This window comes from Chanos chanos, chromosome 5, assembly GCF_902362185.1.
Source record: "Chanos chanos chromosome 5, fChaCha1.1, whole genome shotgun sequence".
NCBI classification, from domain to species: Eukaryota; Metazoa; Chordata; class Actinopteri; order Gonorynchiformes; family Chanidae; genus Chanos; species Chanos chanos.
In genome coordinates, this window is record NC_044499.1 from 10315548 (window position 1) to 10332092 (window position 16545).

A 16545-nucleotide genomic window follows, 5' to 3' on the forward strand; every position below is an offset into this window, starting at 1 on the left:
CACTGGTGTGGTGTATGTATAAGTGTGTGTGTTTGATTTTAAAATGTTAACAGAAGAGATGCATAGAGAGCAGGGGTCTGCAGATGGCAGCAGAAACATGTGAGACTGATGTAATCAGCCTATATGACCTTGTAAAGCGACGCTGACCGTGTATTTACTTAACAAAAAAAAAAGAAGAAAACCGAAAAAGCGGGTGGTGCTTCTGAAGCACACACTGTACTTTAAAGCAGAGGTCATAGCACTTCACACCTCTCATGTCAAAAACATACATGCCTCCGTCTGTCAGGCACTTATCAGCCCCACTTCTGATCAGTACTGACCTTTTTAAGCGCAATACACTGTTTCTGTTAACTGTTAACACCTTAACCGCTTTGTTTAGCGACATGGATACGCCTAAGAGATTAAGAAATGTCTGAAAGAAAAAGGGGGACATTTTTCTGTTTCTCTCTCCAAGTGTTTGCTCTTTCTACCATGATAGTGTGCGACTTTTAACGTGCACACTTAGTAGCGAAGTTCATAATATTGACTTGGAGGGGGAAAAATGAAGTGAGTACGAGGGTTCAAAAAAGATCAAGAGCAACTGAATGAAACCTGAATGGGGCTAAAGGTGCGTCTTTGAAATCTGACTGTTTGAATTCATTTTCATTTCTGTCGGTGGAGAGACAGCGACAGGCCCATTTTATGAATGGAAAAATCATACACGTAGCAGATGTTCTGAGACGGTGTCATAGCAAAACCTCTAAATTTTACTCACGAGCAGACAACTTCCTGTTTTCTGTCCAACTCGGTGACGATGTGGTCTCGTTAACAAAGGTTTGACAGGGTAAAAAGAAAAAAAAAAACATACCACAGAGCAGGAAACCTTAAAATGTGTCGTGCCATTCTAAGAAATGTCTCATAGTGAGGAGTCTGTGGCAAGAGTTTCTAATTCTAAAACCACTTCTTCTTCTTCTTTTATTCATTTTTGTCGGTTCTTCTCAGTACATGAGGTTGTCAGTATCCACTGCAGAACAGGCGTAATGTACCTAGTGAAAATATGTTTTGACTTATCTGTTGAGTAAAAGGGTGGTTATGTTTATTCTTTTGGAGAGACACCATGAACAGGTTTTGGGTGGGATCTGATCTATCTGTTGTCTAAGAGCAGTCACCCAGCTGTTGCTTGGTAATCGTATTACTGTAATTATGTAGCATTACAGTTAAGCCACTTCAGTCAAAACACTGTCCTCTGTCTATTTCAATGCGATACCCATGTCTACACACATGAATGAATCATGACTGGAAACCGTGCTTACATTCTTCATCCTTATCTGTATCAGTAGTTCAATTTCACCTGTCCCTGAAGACGTCTCAGTCATTTCCGATGTTACGCAAAAATTACTTTTGGAACAACCTAATTCTTTCTTTAGAAGTCTGCATTGAACTGACCTTGAAATAAAAGAAAAAGAAAAAAAAAAACCACTGCTAAAAATAGCTTGTCGGTAGGAGACAACACCATCTTAATCACACTGTAGCATAGTGTCTTAACACAGGAGGAGCAGAGGACCTCCCTGTATTTGTGTTGAGTTCCTGCAGGTGGAGCAGCAGTTTTAGTGTTCTGTCTATGGGGACCAACACTTAAGAAACAAGGCTACAGGAGACACAGCTATAACTTCAGGCTTGTTGAGACAAAGTGTCTGTAACAATGTGTCTGATTTTAGGCCCATCTGTATTGAACAGTCCCTCTGGGACAGTTCTGCTGCAATAGCAAATCCCCTATTGGATCTGTCTAAAGGAGACAATCTGGCAACCCTAGCATTAAATGGATCTAACCCAGAATGTCCAGTAACCTTAGCACTAGCAATGACCCTAGTCTGTCTGTAGGAGACAGTCCAGGAGCTCTGTGTAGGTCACTCTTAGACAGGAAGTCTGTGGCTACAGTACAGAAATGAATGGTGTGTGTGTGTGTGTGGGTGTGTGTCTGTGTGTGTGTGTGTTTACTTGTCCTTAGATTTAGTTATTTTTGTAATTTCTCATAGGCATGTAACCATATTCATAAGTGCTGTAATTTCATTCATTCAGTTACATTAATTTATTCACATATTTATTTATTTAGATTTTTTTTTTTTAAATTACACTTAGGCTGAAACTACAAAGATTATTTATCTGACAGACTAAGCCTGAAGCTTTTCTTTCTATACGTTAGTGGACTGATGGCCCTCTAGAGCATTCCAGCGCTAATATTGATGCTGGCGAGAATAGCCTTCTAAAATATTCATGTACAGATTTTATGACAGGCCATGAATGTACATGAGACAGTAAAGTGCTTACTGCATGGGCTTAGATTTGAAAGCACCACACAAGATTATTAGCTCTCTTTTGCAGCTTCATCACTAATTTTTTTTTATGGTGCATTTTTAAGCCGATGTGAGCAGATTGGAGATATTGATTCATTTTAAATAAGCAATCTATCTGGAATAAAGGGGTCTTATGTCTCAAAATGAGCTTGGAAATATACAGTGTCGGTGATGCATCTATAAAAACGCCTCCTCCATGTCTTTGTGGTGTCACGGACACTGTGTGTCTAGCGGAACATAACCCTCTTTCACATATTACCAAAAACCAGGACTTCTTTTAGAACATCCACCAGAGATCAGTCTAACTTGGACTCCGGGAGCAAACAGTAAATTCTAACCCTGTTGGGTAATGCACGAAGGACTTAAATCAACAAATGTCTAAATTACTCACAGTATCGTTTCCTCATTGTGCTCTCTCTCTCTCTCTCTCTCTCTCTCTCTCTCTCTCTTTCTAACTCTATCGCTCTCCATTCATACAAACACACTCAAAAGAGTTTCACACAGAGAGAGGTCAGAGGAAATCTAGCCACAAATTCCTTGTTCCTAGAGCTTGGCCTGACTCCATCTGAGCATTAAACACCACTGCACTTCAAACAGCTGCCTGGAGTCCAGGACACTTCACACCAAAGCCCTCTATCCAAACCTTTACCCCGCCAACAGTGCTGAGATGCTGGAGAGCACAGTTAAAACGCTAACTCATGGTTGCTAATGCATGTAGCACAGAGTGTATTTTCTTATCTCGAGTGTAATGTTTTGCCATTAATGCGTGGGTTGTTATGTTACCTATCTCAGCAGCGTAAAAGAGTAAATACAATACAGCAGACAATAAAAAAACATCTCTCAACTCCGCTCCAGTCAAACACCGGCAATAAGTGATTCACGCTGGCTCGCCGCCTGCACAAACAGCAGCTCTGGATATCTAGTAATGGCCACAATCGATAAGAGATTCATTGCTGATCGACAGAAATGATGAAAGACGTTTTGAGACTTTTGTTGACTGTTATGTTTCAATGTTGAGCTCCCATCACTGTTACGGTATTTTATCAGTTATGATTTGAGGGATATGACGCTATCAGAGATGCCTCATGGTATGGAGGGACCACGCCAAACGTTTCCGTTTAAGGCACGGGAAAAGATTTGCTGAAACCATCTAGGAAAATGGTTGAAAGAATTGATATCAACACAAGACATGATTTGCACTGAAATATTGAAATAGATATTTTCGGGGTTTTTTTTAACTACGAACAAAAGAATGAGAAAATCATAGTGAATAAATTGTCAATGGGAATAAATTGCCCCGTAACTGTTTTGAGCATAAATTTACTTATGAATATGATTTTTTTTTTTTTTTGGCCAAAAGATAGAAATTGCATTGGCGAGGAAAGCATGACCGCAAATTTCAGTCACAGAAGTTTGGCCTTGGGAAGGTAACATCACATAGAGTGTTTCAGTGTTGATGCAAATCTCCAAATCCTGCCAGGAAGACCAAGTTGTCAAGGCACGTGATCTAAGCAGCTGCCTTTTTAACATGAGGATAAACAAACATTATTCACACACACACTCACACAAACACACACACACACACACACACACACAAACACACATACACTAGTTCAGCATCATTCCTGCATAATAAGGGATTTGCTCTAACTTCTGTTGCCAACAAAAGCCGTATTTATGGCTGCATTGGGCTGAATGAGCATGGATGGATGTGGGGAGGTCTGCAGCGGCAGATAGGGGACACTCTGTTGCATAGGCCAACAGCTCACAGACCGGTAGCACTGTTTTTGCTTTTCTCCGTTTTTTACAGACGGCTGGAAAGGAAAATAAGAACGTTTAGGGAGAGTTCGCAGAATGTCATCTCTTGAGGCCGCTCGACCACCTCACTTCCCAGGACGGGGGGCGAGGAGAGGAGTGGGGGTCCAGTTCACCTCTGTGTAAGGTCATTTCAGAAGCAACAGAGGCCTCTTGTGTTGCTACTAAAAGACTCGCACTCTTAAATGGTGATCGGGCTATGACTCTGTCACAATGTGAGAGTTGTGCCGCGTTTCCCAGGAGATCTTGGGAAAGCTCCGGAATAGCGGAGTTGATTAGCTGTGAGACAACAGTGGCTACTCAGTGCAACAAAGTCAGTGAACGTGAAGTCAACCTTTGTTTTTGAAGAACACATACTACAACATACACTACAAAACTATTTGGATGATTTGTGAGTGTCTGTATTTATGAGAGCTTTCAGATGATTCATATGTAATGTAATCAGTGACGATATGCTACTTACAAAAGTCACACTGAATGGATTGTCTGCAAATTCATGGATGTGAAAGGTGCTTATTCAAACAAAACTGATATGACTGGATTAGACCCACACGAGTGTTCAGTTAGACAATTAAGAGAAACTGAAAAACGCATGGCCTGGTATGCACCACAGTACAGAATTTTCTGCAATGTCCCTTTTACAAGAAAGTGAGAACTTGTGCCCCAGGCACTGAGAGTGAACTTCAGCTGAGACGCTTTGATCAAGCACAGTCCTGAGTGTGTGTGTGTGTGTGTGTGTGAGAGAGAGAGAGACAGAGAAGGTTGCATTCTCATTCAGATCATGGCCAGACTTAGTGGAGGAGAATTAGTCGTGCGTGGCACTCATGAAACAAAACACCACCATTTCTCACTCCAACATTAAAATCTCAATTACCAATTCATTATAGAATGCTGTTAATTTCAGTAGCCTCAGAAAGCATCCGGTTTAAACTCTCAATTTGAAACTTGACCTTGCCTTTGAAGAGAAATAGATCAGTCAGAGAGGCTTACGTCTGTGTAACTGGACTAAGTGGATACGATATCCCTATAGTTGATCTCAGTAAGAAAGAATTCAGGGGGGTGGAGAGCGAGACAGAGAGAGAGAGAAAGACAGAGAGAGAGAGAGAGAGAGAGAGAGAGGGAGAGAGAGAGATCTGTTGTTGTGTTGTGTGTAAAACAGCGTTGTATGTCAAGAGTAGGTCAATTTTAAGAGCGACTTTTAACTAAAAACCGCAATGTCAGATCCTCAACACGAAGTTAATCCTCAACAGAAAATACCTCAGTAAAGTTGCACAAAGCGTAATCCCATCAGAAATACAAACATAACATCCCGGGAAACTGTTGTGTGCGCACAGTTTCTTCCCTCTGATGTGACGATGAATTCAGGTATCCTTTCTCTTGCAACAGCACATCAAAGTCACATCATTTCTGTCCTGTAGCCTTTTTAAATTCAGTTTAGTAAGTGCACTATGGCCTGATATCAAAATGTAAAATGTTTTAAAGACACGTTAAGGCCAAAATGCGGCAAACAGAAGAAGAAATGGCTCTCGGGCTTTTGTCTCTGGATGTTCTGTGATGCACCATAGGTGCTCTCAAAACCCCAGAGTAAGTCCATCAAAATATCAGTTAGCGCCATAGTAACAAAACATGCAACGTATGATAATTATCACAACACCTTGTGCTATATAAAAACGTGAGAAGGGTTAAAAGAATATTTGACAGAAATGTCTGCGCTTTTTTTTTTTGGTCAGATTGAAACCATTGTCTCTGATATGAGAACAGATTTTAAACATTTGAAACTGAGGATTAAAATGTTGAAGCAAAAGGATTCTGGAGCTTTCCAGTCTAAATGCACCTCTATTTGCAGTCAAAGAGCTTTGAATGGAACAATGATCACCTGGAAAATCAAATGGACCAACACGTCATTTACTGCTGCGGGGAACACGGTAAGACTTTGTCATTATGCTGAAAAACCCCAAATAACAAGTTCTAAACCTCAGGAAACACACTTTCAAAGGCCCGTCCCGCATTCCATTTAGCTGAGAAATTGCATGTAATACAACCATATGCCATATCTTCAAAGTGAAAGGACGGTTTGAATCTAAAGAACCTGCCAAGACAATAAAATGCTTGGTTTCAAAGACAGGCCTTACATGAAGAGGCAAACGAGTGCAAATGATAACTCCGCATGAATGAATTTGATTACAAAACTCGGGCAACAACAAGGCCTGATGTTGCCGATGTTGTAAAAGGGACTCACCCAAAGCAAACTCTATTCTTGTTTGTGTCCGTCATAAAAAATGACTCATTGCACAATCTTCACAGTTTACACCACACTGAAAATGAATGTTATCAAAACATTAAAAGGCTTAATTATTAAAAAGTATATCAGCGGTGTTTTGTTTTTTTTTTTACATCTGTTTGTTATTTACAACATCATTTTCGTTTCTCACAGCTTCTTCCTCGTCATTTTGATGAAGCACTTTGTTGAGAGAGAGATATTGAAAGATCATATCGAGGTTAACAAATGACTATTATACGCATGTATAAACATATATATTTGTGCATGTGTGTGGCCAGATAGATAGATAGATAGATAGATAGATAGATAGATAGATAGATAGATAGACAAACTGATAAGAATCAGCTTTGTCCCGGGTGCACTTCGAGTTCAGTTTGATATTATAATCAGTTAACATTCTGTGAGAACTGTGCTGTGGGTGGGAGGTGTGGCTCATTCATAAAAGTTTGCTGTACTTTTGTTTAATCAGCCTTTTCCTCTGGAAACAGTTTTCTCTGTTTGACTTAAACATTTTTCTTAGATTAATCATTATGTTAGAGGGCCACTGGTGTGTGTAACTCATTCTGTTATTCTTTTCATGTCCTCTTTCCTCATGTCACTCTCACATTCCATTTATGCTATTTCACACTGTGATTTTACATAGAGGGAGCTGTAATGGCAGCTGGTTCAAGCTGATTAAATGTTCACATTTTGAGTCATTTATTTCAACATCCATGCAATAAACTGAAGCCAGCTCTCTCCCTTAACCTGTTTGCCCACCAACGATCTGTCAAAAGAAATCTTATCTCTGACCGTGTATTGCATTGCAAGTGTCTGTGTGTGTGTGTGTGTGTGTGTGTCTGTGTCTGTGTCTGTGTCTGTGTATATGAGTGGTGGGCGAATGTGTAACATAACCTGTTTTGCAGGCGGCTCTTTAAAAGACCGTGTCAGCTCTGATAAGATCACGGCTGAAGTGCTTTATTACCCTTGACTGACTGGCGTCTATTTTTCTCAGGAGAGACCGGGGGCCTCGGCTCCTGTGAGCCATTGGAAGTTTCCTTTTACTGTTAAAACTGTGGGATTCCTGGAATAGTGTTCATTCTGAACTCAAACTGCTGCAGTGACAGGTGTGTACCCATGCCATGTCACTTGAGAAACGGTCAGTGTGGGAGTGGATCAGAGAGCTAATACAAGAAAGAGGAATGTCTTAACTCACCAGTACTAGTTTAAGGTCTCTGTAATGACGTCTTTGTAATTTAGGTAGAACCTCACACAAAACTTATTTAAGATTCGACAGTTTTTTTCCCGGTAAACAGTTACTGACAAAACCGTTAACTGGACCATATAATTCGTTACAACAGTAATATCAGATTCACTCCAAAACACTGGTTTGATCATAAGGGTTAATATAATGGTAACTGCTTATCTATTTTATCCCCCCCCCCCCCCCCCCCCCCGCCCAATCTAGAATTCACATCTTTTATGTCCAATGAAATCGGTTTCCTTCAAGCTTACCACACATTCCAGTAGTTTCTGCAGTGTAAACTGTGTGTGTGTGTGTGTGTGTGTGATGTGAGGGTTAACAGTCATGATCACAGAGTTCATTTGAAGGCTTGGAGCGTCTTACCTTTATTGGAAATGCATAGTAAAATGTGTGTCTGGAGAGGTTGCTGAGCTGCTCTGTTGCCTGGAGTCCTGGAGGCTGTCATAGTCTTCAGAGCAGACATTGATCACATGAGGGGTAAAATAGGTCACGACACATGCTGTACCTTACCATATGGCACAGGGAGAGAGCTCCAAAAGCTGGGTATTAATTCAATGCTAATATATTCACTGAACGCTCAACTCTGAATGATTCTCAACACTGAAGCGTCAGATGAACTGTATTGGGATATGGCCAACGTTACAGAATCTTTCAACCTTATGCGTGACGGGACGAGCCAAAGTTCTCCTGGAGTCTTTACAGATCTTGGTCATTTCACCCCGAATCATCCCCCCCCCCCACCCCGCACGCCCCCCACCCCCACAATATCCTAAAACCACCTCTTCGCCGGTCACGCAAGGCGCTGTCTTTGCCCTGCTCATGACATATTGTTTCGTGACAGTACCACTGGCAGAGTGACTGCTGCTCAGTACTGGACATGAAGACGAGGGCCCGGGGTCTGTGAGGCATATCTGCAGCAGAGCTCAGCCCGACCAACGAGAGACGACGTTAAGCAGTGACAGGTTAAGAATTTATTTGCGTCACACTCGGGGGATTGACATTTCGACGAGAAGTTTACATTCAAAGTCATCAAAGCAAACTCTGTGGAAAGCAGCTTCGCTGAGTTTAACCGAGAGGAAAAAATGACCAAACCAAACACGAACTACAATACAGTCAATACACTCTATGTCTAAAACCCCCATTAGCAATGAAATTCTTTTCTCGTCGACAGTTGAGTCAAACTGATATTTATAACTCTGATTTGCTTGCTTGTTTTAATCAGAAAATAGACCCTGTAGTGAAGTCAGTGGAGAGCAGCTAAAATCAAGACAAAGGATGAGTGTAGTAGTGGTTATGTAACGGTGAGATTATAGTGCATTAGAGTAATCTCCTTTTCACTGTTTGTGATTGAAAACAAATGGAGCAGCTGCCCACACAGGCTGCCTGCCTTCAAATAAAAGCGAGACAACGTAATGGTGTTACACAGACAGAGTAACGGTGTTACATAAAGCAAAAAATACCGACGCTCCCGAGGACACACATCGCTCCTTAACTGTCTAACGTACCCATATACACTCAAGAGTTCTCAGTTTCACTCGATGTCTTGTCAATAGGAAGGAAATGGATATGTAATGACCTGTCAGTTACATCTCATACATTGTGTTGATCACTTACTCCATAAAATGAGCACATAGACATATTTACACTCTATAACAACACGTTATAGTGTTGATTGCTGTCCATAGCTCCAGTAGAGAGCTGTGCTAGGGTGTTTGTAGAGCTCTAAGACAGCACACAGTGGAGGCCGTGGATTAAGGATCTTGTAGTAAGCCGGGCTCATCTTGTTATCATGTGTATTGGTTGCAGGCACTTGGATCCTCACTGGCAAGCAGAGGCGTAATTTGTGAGATGCCCAACCTGTCAACCGAATCGAACAGACGAGGTATCACTCTCACACCACTAGGTGGATTAATCTGACAGTTTATAGATCTAAAAAAGACGGCTACTCCCCCCCCATGTGACCGCACGCTGAAGCAAATGACATCTGAAGACACGGGAGTCTCTAACTTCTAGATTCAACACATGGAAACAGTACAGAGGAAAGAAGCAGACAGATCAGGAAGCCGGGGTGCCTCTTATTTGTTTGGTTGTGTGTCTGTCTGTGTCTTAGTGTGTGTAGGTATGTTTGGGCCCGGGGCTTCTGCTCCAGCTGCCTGGCTCCCTGGCTCTGACCCACTTTCAGCCTTGTCTGTGATGCCAGGCTGGTATTACCCTCCAGGCTCCCCACCCTTACATGTCCGCAAGCACAGATAACAGCTGGAAAAAGAAATCATGCTCTTCCCAAAAAACACAGCGTCAGAGAGGCCCGTGTGTCTGGAGCCCAAACGGGAGGCGGCGGAGAGACCGCCTCTGCTGCGGGGCAGATTAGAGCTCGCTCACACTGAGAGTGACAATAACGGAAAAGTGACACGCCCGAAACGTGGAAAGACTGTTAATGGACTTAATGTTCCCAAACAGTCAGTGACACATCTAAATAAGCTTCTGTTTATGGGTTATACACTGTAATTATACAGTGTATAGTGTTATACACTATATGTAAACATGCCCTATCCTTTTGTGTTGTTGTTTTTGGTGAGGAACAGGTGCAGAAACTGTAACAAATTAGACTGTCTAGGCAGGTGAACAACTAACAGTATCAGGTTCACCCCAGCCAGACAGATCAGGTAATGGAAATGTCTAGTGTAGTAATAAAAGAAACAGTGAAGTTAAAGTTCTAACCGTTAAACAAGAGTTAACCCCACGGGGTTGAAGATCAGTCACTCTGTACAGATTTTAAATAACCCTCTGTGGAAGAACAAACAGCCATTCTGGGAAAAAGAGGTACATGACACCTTCATTCATGCCCTGAGACGTGAAATTGAAAGTGTGAGAGAAGGCGCTTTGTTCCTTGATTTGTCATATTGTTAGTAAAAATTCTCTATATGTATACAGATTATTAACTTATTTCATAAAGTTTGGTTTACTTATTGTTGAATATATAAGGAAAAGTACTGTTACAATATTTGCTTAAAGATTCTTTGAACAATAAAAGGTTTTCAAAAAAAAAAGAAAAAAAAAGAAAGAAAAATTGTTTGAGGTAGAGTTTACAAGGATATTTGGCCTGCAGCAATTCTATGTGAAAGTTCACTTGGTTTTTGTCAAACTTCGAACATTGAACAATGTAACCTGGCACCAGATGTTTATGCCCATATAAGGCATTTCCTTCCTCGATAAATTCTGTCCCAATGCCAGACACATATCAGGGCTCAGAACAGGCACTGGATATGCGCCAAGGGAAAGCAGGAAATCACTCATATATCACATAGATAAGAAATGGTCGGCATCTTAGGTCAACAAAGAACAAAGCACAGCTGTCAGGGCTGTTTCCTGTGCATACTCTCCGCCATTGCATTCTTAATAGCTTTATCTACCTCTGTCAAGTACAGTTTATCAGTAGTCAGGCTGTGAAATTGTACCCATGTGACTCTTGTATAAGGTTCAATAGGTAAGGTCCGAGCGTTTGTGTGTGATCTGGCCGCCAATGACCCTCATAGCCCACATCGGCTCAAATGACTCAGGGATGTTCAGCAAAAAAACAAAAAAAAAAGGTTTACTAAATATTCAGTCAGTAAAGGTTAAGTTAATTATCTATTTTGACCAACGCAGCTGAACACAGCTACATCCGTTTTAAATAACGCCAACCGATTCCGAATATAGTACCGATCGGTTGCACTTCTTAAAATACATACAGCCCCACCCACGGCCTCTTAAGCACTCTACATAACTAGGATATAGATTTATCCATTCCATTCAGATCACTCACAACGAACAGCTGAACTTGACAGACAAAATGCATGCGATTCATTCAAACACTACAACGCAACCTTTGAGAGGAACTATCAAATTTGCAAAATATGTTTTGAACAATGAGGGGTCTCTTTTGACCGGGCTGGACTCTGTTGAACTCTTGGCCTCTCGGGTCTCCTTGCCTCATGCTGCTTCCCACATGTGTGCTCTCTTACCCTGCTGTGGTCAGCCTCCTGGCAGGCCCACCCTCCAGTCTAAACTGATAATGGCTTACAGATCCTGCTTACAGAGGGTCACATTTATCATAGTTCTCATCACGGTAGGTTCAAACCCCAAAGCCCACAGCCATTATGGTCTCTTTAAGGGTAAGGAGCGGGTGTGTTAAATCTAAACAATCACCAAATGAATAAAGACAAGCTTGTTCAGATAGATCTTAGTCTTTCTGTGGCCTTTTTTTTGGATCCTATATAATGACTGATACTCGGATGACACTGTAATTGGCTGCTTTTACTTCTTTCAGGAAGAAAACCCGGGAAGAAAGCAAAAAGCGTCAGTGTATTCACATTGCAACGCCTCGCGCTTCTATTGCTAGTTACACTGTTGTATTCTTGTTTGCGAATTCTGAATGTTATGCTTGACTGCACCGAATCACTCTCTCTCTGTCTCTCACACTCACACGCACACAGATGCTTATAGGCATATATGTGTGTGTGTGTGTGTGTGTGTGTGTGTGTGTGTATGTGTATGTGTATGTGTGTGCGCGCACACACACACACACACACACACATATATATATATACACACACACACATATATATATACACACACACACACACACACACACACAGCAATCCTCCCACCACTGAGTCTCTTCCAGTAGTTAACCCACTGGTGGGTGTCCTCTTTAATGGCCCCTGACGAAAAGATAGCAGTCTTCAGTTGGATGTAATTTGTTTTGACATTGTCAGAAGCCCGGCACGACCCCTCACAGAACAAGCTGTCTGCTCAGAGCAGAGCAGTTTTCATTAAGACTTCTCATCTCTCTGTGACTCATACTTCATCTTATCCCATCATTAGAGCTATAAAGACAACTGCCACAGAAAACATTCATTCGGGACCTTACACTGAAAAATAGAGGTCATTCAATTAATCTGGGTGCAAAATCTTAGAGAAAAGCTTTCAGTACAAAAGCGAAGGCTTTAGATCAGGAATGATTTTATCTTTCACTATGACACTTGTGCAATGTCTGTTGCACTGGGCGGTATCTCTCTTCGTTGTTACTGTCAACGTGAAATCTTTGTTACTGAGTCAAGTTGGACAGATGTTTGTTGTCACGAAGAGGGTAAACAAGGTTGGTTGACTGGGTTCATTGGCTTTTTGGTCTGAAACAAAGACGTGTAAGTCTTTTGTTTTTGTGTCCTGCTGCGACTTCACAGACACGCAAACTTGCCTCCCCCAAAGGAGGGAGCCCACAGACGTCTGGCTGATGAATAAGTCAATGTCTGAAAATTAAAAATGGATAGGTTCATCTGGAGTTTACTGGGGCTACCTTGTCAGGAGAGACTGACACAGCCACCTTTGTTTTCGCCTTTTATTTGGGGGGGGGGGGGGGGGGGGTGATAAGCAAAACGCTATAAATCTAATTAACCACTGCATGATTCTGAGCACTGGCATATTTGAGGATACTGTTATATAAACAGTCTTTATATCAAGGTGTCTAAAAGATCACCTTAACATGATGTATTAATTATATTTAACAATTATATGTAATCTAAACCTGAATAAATCTTAACTTTCAGCTTAAATCTAAAATCTTTCAATCTGAATCAATTTGAATCTTAATTTTACCATTAAAAGAAACCTAATTTATATTTTATTGTATGTCATCTACGTCGTAGCTGCTGGGATATTAACGCTACCGCCAAGGTCTGGCATCCCAAACAAGTTTGGGATCGTCCTTAAGAGTGACTCAACGGAGCTAAACACACCCACACCCACACACACACACACACACACCCACACACACACACACCCCGGCAGTCTTCACTCTATTTGATTAATGAGGAGAAGATGAAGCTATCGGGTATCCTGAACCGCACTCTCTTCAGTATGTAGTGATTATGAAAGCCTCGTGCGATTAGGGTATGGGCATTACACAGCCATGTGGTAACTACTGCTATTTCATTAAAGACTTTAACAATGCATAACCCACTCACAACTGCCACGGCCCACAAAGTATAGAGCACACGCTTTGTCAGCTTTCTAGCGACTGAAAGTGACATTGTAAAATTACATCCAAAAGAAACTCTCTTTTTAATACCATGACACTCAGCAGTGATTCATATCCTACTTGTAATTCATTCTAGATTTTGGTACTGTTAATGGTCAAGGATGAATTTCGGGTAAACAATGCCTTGAGTCCGCCAAAGCAAAGCAATGCATCCTTTTGAGAAAGTGATATATTGAGCAAATTCTATTAAAAGGGAATTTATTTCCTGAATGTGTCACAAAGATTTATTCTTGAATCAATATTTCAAATTAAAGATCTCTGACATCAGTAACTAGTAAGATGAAAGATTGATAAATTTTCAATTCACATGAAACTCAACATTTTTGTCTTAAAATCAAAATAATTCATATTGCTTTCACAGTGATTTGAGCTCAGACGGGAAGTTATATTCTCTTTCAAGGATCATAAAGGTGCAGTGAGCACATTCATGGTTGACTCACTGCCAGTGAATGAGGAGTTGTGTTTCTCTCTGTCTCATCACCATAGCTCAGGTAACACAGTACTCTCTTTCATTTCTTTCTGCCGCACATGTATATGTACACACAGCACACAAACACACACACATGCGCACACAGACACACACTCGCGCAAGCGCGCGCACGCGCACGCACACACACGCACGCACACACACACACACACACACATATATGTATACATATGATTCAGCATGGACAGATCTCACTTAGCTTGTCTCAGCAAAGTGGGATAATTGACCTCCACTTGGAATAATTGCAGGGTCAGAACAAGAGGGTGGATGGTTCCTTTCTACCAGATTGAAAGACTGGGTTTCATGCTAAAACGGTTTTCATACATCTGGTCACAGGCATCTGTTATGAGGGGGTAAAGCCTATTCATTTTAAACTGTAGCAGCGGCATCTCCTCTGTAAACATCACTCACTCGCTCTCAAAGCCGCTTATCCAAACCAGGGTCGCGGGGGGAGGGTTCACTGGGCGTAAGGCAGGGAAACACCCTGGACAGGTCACCAGTCCATCGCAGGACAGACACACACTCACACAATTTAGTGTCTCCAATTCACCTAACCTGCATGTCTTTGGACCCTGTGCAAACTCCACACAGAAAGGACCCTGGCCTGCCCAGCCTGGAATCAAACCCGGGACCTTCTTGCTGTGAGGTGACAGCACTACCCACGGTGCCACCCTTCTGTAAACATATTGTCTTAAAACCATCAGGGTAAACTAGGGCTTTATCTGCAGGAGTCGTTCGACAGGATCTAAAAACTGAATGAATCTTTTCTACGTCCAAGCACTAATCATTCAACCAATTCACTGCTTTGACCATTTCGAGTTCTGTTAATATCACACTTTTTACTAAAGCAAAGCCCCATGTCGAGTACACACAACCAGACGTCTCCGTTAATGAGGTGAATTTATAAAGCACAAGTTACTTTAATAAATCTCAGGATTTGTCTGTTACATCTCAGCGACAGATTTTTGAGTTGTATGACCAGATTACATTCCCTTGGCAATGTCTCTGAAGGAATTAGAGAGTTGGTACAGAAGTGACCAGCATGGTAACTTCAAACAACTCAATTCCCTTTAGCTGGGAACACTTATCTTTTATCTCACAAAGTGGGACATTTATGTGCCATTCCCCTTCATTTAAAAAGACTTTCTTATCCTCTCCCTCAAGACCTTCTAATTCTGCAGCTGAGCCTTCAGAACACTGTGGCGTGGTCCAATGTCACGATTTAAAGGAATAGAGCTTCATTCTCTGAACTGAAAGAGGATACACACAATCCATTTGAAAACAGGGTTTGGGGGGGGGTGATTGTTTTGTGTGTGCATGTCCACTGCATGTCAGGAAGGATCTGAGAGGTTGAAAAACTACATGCCTCATACATGGCTGCAATTTTATGTGTGTTAAATATATTTGGTGCACGTGTAAAAAATCTCCTCGGCGACGCACCAGCCGCGAAGAGTTAGTGGAAACCCCTGTGCTGATCATTCCTGGAAACAGATGTAGCCGTATACAGTTATGTTGAGAGAGTCGCGTTGATTTATGAGGGTGTCTTCAGGGGTGTCTAACTCATTCAGTCGCTATACTCACATTGCACATACTGCAGACCCTACAGGTCACAAACAAGACCTTTAACATTTCTATTCTGCTTACGCTATAATATCCAGAGAAACAACAACGACTAAATTAAGTCAGTATAGTCTTGGCGTGTAGGAAGAAATGACATACCCCAAAATTGGCACGGCTGGTTCTATCCACTAAAAATTGTTTTCTACCTATAATAGTAAGGTAGAGACATTTGGGAGTGATTTCGGCATTGACTGAGACAATAGTGTGTTAAGCTGCAGGTATACGCACATATAAAACCACTCCTCATCACGCAACCAAAATGATCCCTTATAACTTTGAATTATGACACAATACACAGCTCTGAAATCTTAGAGCTCTTAGATCATCACAGTCCATAGCAGCAAGCTGCTTACTTTAACTAGCACACTTTTCTCAGTGACAGCTGCACAGCTCTGACAGCTAATGTTAGCTGGAAAACCCAACACGATGATATCTTCTTCACAGGATGTTATTTCCAATGATCATATCTCTGGCTTTGGTGAACTACTACTTTACATTTAACAGGAACCCACCTAACACATGTGTCTCTAAAGGTCTGATGAAACGTGAGTTTTCATCAGATATTATATTACAAGCATGTCCATAGCGTTTTTGTAAAAAGTTGTTGCTGTTGTTTTTTCAGTTACATTGACGTGCCATGTGTATGTCCGGAACACCCGGTTTATACAAAGTTACATATATTTGAACCCA